General features: G+C 38.0%; 1 protein-coding gene across 3 annotated transcripts in view; it reads left to right on the top strand.

Moving 5' to 3' along the window:
- Window positions 1–775: 775 nt before the first annotated feature.
- The window catches only part of LOC118441461 (protein turtle), a 194435-nt gene continuing 189210 nt past the window's right edge, over window positions 776–6000 (top strand). For all 3 annotated transcript variants that reach the window (XM_085660332.1, XM_085660326.1, XM_085660321.1), the window contains exon 1: window positions 776–1260. The gene's annotated coding sequence lies outside the window, so the exon portion shown is untranslated. The remainder of the gene's footprint in view (window positions 1261–6000) is intronic.

The raw sequence follows: 6000 nt of genomic DNA, 5'->3' as shown, positions 1-6000 counted from the left end.
TAATCTGATTTAAATCCAGCACACAAGAAATGTAACTAAATTTTAAAATATTAAGAAATTCTTTTTTAGAATAGTAGATATCTATTTTATATCGTACGCGATATAAAATATATGGTATCCATTCGAATATTACAAATACATTCTACGATGTTAATAATTTCTGCATGATAGTAAACACGATGATTGCTGATTCTAAACGTATTAACATCGATTAATGTTTCGTGATTGGATAGCCGTCCGTGTATGTATTGACGTATCATGATGCATCCTCGTTAAGGAATAATTCATATAGCCAAGCGTATCTGTCATATATTCGAAGAATTTCCTTGGAAAATAAATATCGCAAATCCGACATATGTTTTAGTCGATTTTGAAAAATCGAAATGCTTGCAATGGCGATTTCAGTGATCGCACGTACGTATTTTATACGATCTGAAAGACATAAAGGATCGACGTTAAAATAAAATGGGATCGTTGAGGAGTTCACGATGCGATGCAAGACAAGACAAGACAGGGAATGGCAAGAAAAGGAAGAGGAACGTACGAAGAGAACGCGTTTCCTTTCGCGGTCGAATAAAGTGCATCGAGAAAAGGTTGTTCCGCTGTCGGTGCGGCTTTTTTGATCAAGGTGGCGCGCTCCCAGCATGCCCACGCGTCGTCCTGCGGTCTCGTAATTTGATTGGTCGAAAGTCGCGCGGCGTTGGCGCCGATTGGTTGGCGCAGGAAGGTGCGTTCGATAGCCCGGCTCGTACCCTCAGTACCCGGCAGAGCCTCGCACTGGAAGTTGCTCCGTTTGCTGCCGCTACCTTCGTCCGTCGCTTTCGATACTCAAATTCTCGTTCTCGCTTCCTCCATCATCTTTAACGCGCAACTACCGGTTATCGTTTACCTTTCGACTCCTTTTTTACTCCCCTTCTTCTTTTTCTTTCTACGTTTCCTTTTATCAACTATCGCTTAAAGCGTACACGTGAGAGCTCTAAGAAACTTATTACGTCGTCTTCAGAAACGGATCACTTACGAGCATTATCAGATTCTAAAAGGCGCGAGGTTAACACGAACGTGGATCTTTATTTACGATCATCATATTTTCTCGTTATTGGTGTTACTTCTTTAATCTCTTCTAGGTGATTTTTTTAGTGACAGTACTCCTTGTGTTCCGTGAACTTTTTTTAAGTGTTTTCTTCGTTTCGAGGATTTTTTTCATCTCCCTGACAAATTTCCAACGACTCATTGTCGCACGATATCAAGACGGAGTCACCGGTAAGTCTTTATTAAATATTTCGTATTTTCGTTTACCTTTGTCTAATGTTTGTTTATTTTCGTAGAAAAATATATCATTTCATTACGCGACCATATTGAGGAATGAATGACGTGCGATGAACAATGAACTTTATTGGCTTATTTTAATTGTATTTTCTATAGAATTTCATTGGATTTCAAATCATTTCGTATTTCATACGGAGTCTGTTGACAAATGACGCGGGAAAATTTGAACAAGTCTATAGTACAAATAATTACTCTATAAACGATCCAAAACTAGCATTGATTTTATTTATCCTTTTTAATTTATTTGCGAGGAAACAAGACACGAATATATTTAATTTTCGGAACGAGTAGTTAGGCCAGCTTTTCCCATGTTTTCAAAGTCTATAGTCAATAATAGCTTTAGACATCGTGGTCTGAAAAAAGTCACCACGACCTATCGACTGTCTGTATGCATCCTCTGGATATTCGCCAGGTGGTAAACTCCGGGATACCGTCGGCGCTTTAATCTTTTATTTTTTTTCTTTTTTCTTTTTTTCTTTTTTTTTCTTTCTTTTACCCGTCTTCAAAGCTGTTGTACATATCTACATTGCACTTGACTATCTTTGACGTCACTCCACAACAATCGCACATTTTCCAGCCATTACATTCCCACATTTTTCATAGAATCGTCCATACATTACTTTACTTTTTGTTTGATATTACGTGAAACGTCGTGCATCGAATTAATATAATAAAACATGGTATAAAAACATCACAATTTTTTTCTTTTATATTTCATAGGTTGGTTCACAATTTTTTTGTTTGTTTTTTTTTCTTTATTTTTTTTTTTTTTTACCATCGTTAGAAAGTATAAATTATCAAACGAAACTAGAAAAGAAATCACGAGAAATCTTACACGCTTTCTTCGTTTAAAGTATAAACACTTTGTATTGTTATGATTAAATGTGGTACGCGGTATACATTCATTTTCAATGCGACCTTGTTTTTCGTCATTGAAGAACGTTTACTTTAATAAAGAAAGAGAAATATAAATAAATAGAGAGAGAGAGAGAGAGAGACAGAGAGAAAGAGAGAATATTCGTAAGTTTTCAACGTGACGTGCGTATGCTAAGCAAAAAAATGTAAACGATAGTATCAACGTTTAGTACCAAGCTTACTACGCCACGCTTTTCCGTTTCTTTTTGATACACGAGAGAGGATTTTTATATGTGCGAGGAGAGAAGAGATCGAGAAAGTTTTTCTACCTATACACGGTACATTTCCCTCCTCTATATACGTATTTCTACACAAATATTTACGCTACGAATACGATGGCTGAATTTACGTATCCATACCAACGGTGAAAATGTATATGACTGGATGAATATGTATATGCGTGTCGCGTGCGTTCGTACGAAGGATAAACGCGAAGCATGGTGGAAAGAAGGTGACAGGATTCACGTTGGAAGGAATGAGAAGAGAGGAAAAGAAGATCTCCGTCTACGAGTGTATTTGGTTGTGCGTTAGTGGCAAAAGGGGAGAACAGAACGCGTCAAAAGTTGCTTGAGAGCTTTGTAATCCTTCCTTCTATTCTTTTTCTCTTCATTTTTGTCTTCTTCTTGCCGGATGTTACGAGAAAATTACGTCGGAGAGTAGAAATTTATGATAGCTTAAATATTATATTTTAATTCAAAATATTCCATGTCTGTTTTTATAAAAATATACTATACGAATGAATTGTATTAATTCGTTTAAAATCCTTCAAGTAGATATTTTCTAATCTATGATCTATCGATCTATTTTCTGGGAATAATTCGTACGATCAGCCAATGATTTGAAAGTATTTTTTAAACCTTTCGATCGATCATAATTTTAATTCGAATGAGAGCGTCGATTAATAATCGAAGTAGGAGGAGGATCGTATAATTTATCGCAAACTTAATTCAATTTGCGGAGCGCATCGTCGATCGAGACTGATTAATTGATTAGAACTATTATGTGCGAGTAGATTCGATAATTTAGTGTCAGCCTCTTTCGTGATCCGGAATGATCGAAGTAATCCATCCGGAAATGTCAAACTAAATTTATATTTCGAACCGAACGTGTCAGGGATATATATATATATATATATATATAGATATATATGTGTATACATATATCGACAAAAGCGTATGTACAAAGTAACCGTATCGAATTACTCGTTACGAAATATCGTGGGATTTATTCCAGCGCTGCTCAAAACGTCACGGTGAGATTAAGAAGTGATATACTATTCCAGAATGAAATTGTCTCGATTTTTGGAAATAATAAATTAAGTTGATCACAGGTAAATGTTTCATAGAGGATAATCTCAAAGTTTTCATTTATTTCTTTGGAATTTATTTATGAAATTTATTGATCGAATAATCATTGAGAATATTTATAAGAAGTCAAAAGTACACAGTCACCCTTTCCCACGTATCTCTTTTCTTTGAGATCGTACGGTATCTCATAGGAGAGCGTTATGCGAGCGCCCGTCGTTTGCGTGTGTCTGAGAACGTTAATCGCACCTGCGAATAACACGATAATTCTCGTGCACGTGCATTGACCGTGAGAAAGGACGGTGACGTTCCGCTTTCCGGAGGAAGAATTCTAGCCTTGGTACGCCATCCGTTCCGCGTTCCGATCTCATTATCGCGTCACTATTAAATTCAGCGGATGATCTTAATTAAACGGATCCTTTTCCCTACCTTTGGAAATTTTCATTGGGTTCTTTTCCAAAGAGGAATGAGCAGAAATGAGGTTAGAAAGAGAATAGAGAGAAATAGAGAGAGAGAGAGAGAGAGAGAGAGAAAGAGAGAGAGATTCAAGGGTCCAAAGACTGGATGTCCTCGATATTTCCGTTCGATCAGCGATTCCCCGCGCCATTTGAATTTAGTGTTCTCGAACGAACGAAGGGAAAAGCGCGCTTGAGTAAGCATGCGCTTGAAGAGGGCTCAGAGAAGAGGCGACTAGAGAGTCTGCTAGAGTACCTCGAGTGCCTGCGAACAGGACTCGAAGAACCTGCGGGAAACCTAATTCGAGGATGGGTACGTACCTCTCACTTTGCTGCCAAAGTTGCTGCCGGTTGTGGTGGTGGTGCTGCTGCTGCGAGGAGTCTCATGCATATTCAGCATATTTGTGGCCAGAACAGCCTGCTAACTCATTGTACTCGAAGACCCGGCGCTTGCCTTACTTCGAGGGGGAATCTGAAGAAAAAGAAAGGAGGAGAGATGGATAGAGGATAGGGAGAAAAATCGACAGACAGTAGATCGTTTGTTATCGTAAACCTTTCCGACAGGTGAGCCTCTCCTTTCTCTCTCTTTCTTTCCTTTCTACTATCTTTCTATCGTTTTGCACCTGTCCAACTGAATACTCGCTTCGAACGTAATCGAATCGTTCTGTATTTCCGAAACTTTCTATTCTTTCTATTCAACGATACGCAATCTCGTGTGAACGTTTCAAAAAATGAAATGCTATAATCGAAAAAGAATCGATGTTATTCGTAAAAATTGGAAATTTTGTTCGAGCAAAGGTAGAAGGTCGTAGTTTTCAATTTACGCCGAATATCTTTATTGAAGATATCAAAGTAAAAGAGACACAGAAAGAGAGGCAGAGGGAGAGAGAGACAGAGAGAGAGAGAGAGAGAGAGAGAGAGGAGGGAGGGAGAAAAAGAGATAGAAAGTTGAGACAAGAGTTCACGATAAGTTAGTGTCATGTAGCTCAGAGTAACAACGTTTACAAGATCGCTGAGTTTCTAGTTCAGGGTGTGTCTATCTCATCTCCATACCTGATGGTACGTCAACAAGACAAGGTACTGTGGCTCCTGCGGATACGACAACGTCGTTGAAAGGAAGCGATTTTCATCCGTCTCGTGACCTGTTCTCTCTATTCGGGAAAACACGGCTTATGCTCGAGAAAAAGTAGCGCGGCTTTAGACCACCGCGATAAAAGCTCTAACAGAATGCTTTGTTGTTCCATGATTGTTATCGTTGTCGCTGTCATCGTCTTTTTTTTTCTTTTCTTTATTTTTTCTATGAAGAAATTTGCTAAAGTTGTCTCGATCGATTAACTTGAAATGAAATTCGAAATGATCTCTCGTTAATTCGAAAACTGACACTCAAGTTTAAATCACGAATATTTGGATAAAAAGAATCTGTGATTGATTAATTAAATTCATCAGGAACTAAGATACTTAACATGTTTACAGTATATGATATGTTCCAATAATTTCTCATTGAATGTATCTTTCAATTTTGAATATTTCTCGAGAGAATTGATTTCTGAAAGAAATTTCTTACAAAGAAGTTAAAGGATGAGGTTTTTTTTTTTTTCAAGGGCAGTCGAGGCGTTTGTCGAGGTTTTTATATCAGTAGAAAATGTTTATAGATAACTTTTTGGATGATTTGGAGCGAGAAGACGTCACTGAAGAGATGCTGGTCGTGCGTCAAGATTTACCGAGGCAAATTTTCTTTGAAGAATATGAAGAAGATATCAAAGACGTTGTTCTTCGACGTCATTTCAACGTACACGTTACGTTGACGTAATCTCTCGAACGACCGCGTCTAAAGCATCGGAGACCGGAAACACTGCCCTTTCCCCGTTCTTTCTTCTCTTCTATCGTCGGTAAACCGATCGACCGACCGCGAAACAAAGCGCTTCAAAGGAGGAATTTCGAATAAGCTCCCTCTTCGTTTTATTCTTTTCTTCTTTACGAAGTACACCGATGCAATTTAA

The sequence above is a fragment of the Vespa mandarinia genome, chromosome 11 (genome assembly GCF_050613455.1).
Source record: "Vespa mandarinia isolate Hongniang chromosome 11, ASM5061345v1, whole genome shotgun sequence".
Lineage (NCBI taxonomy): Eukaryota > Metazoa > Arthropoda > Insecta > Hymenoptera > Vespidae > Vespa > Vespa mandarinia.
This window is presented reverse-complemented; position numbering and strand designations above follow the sequence as displayed.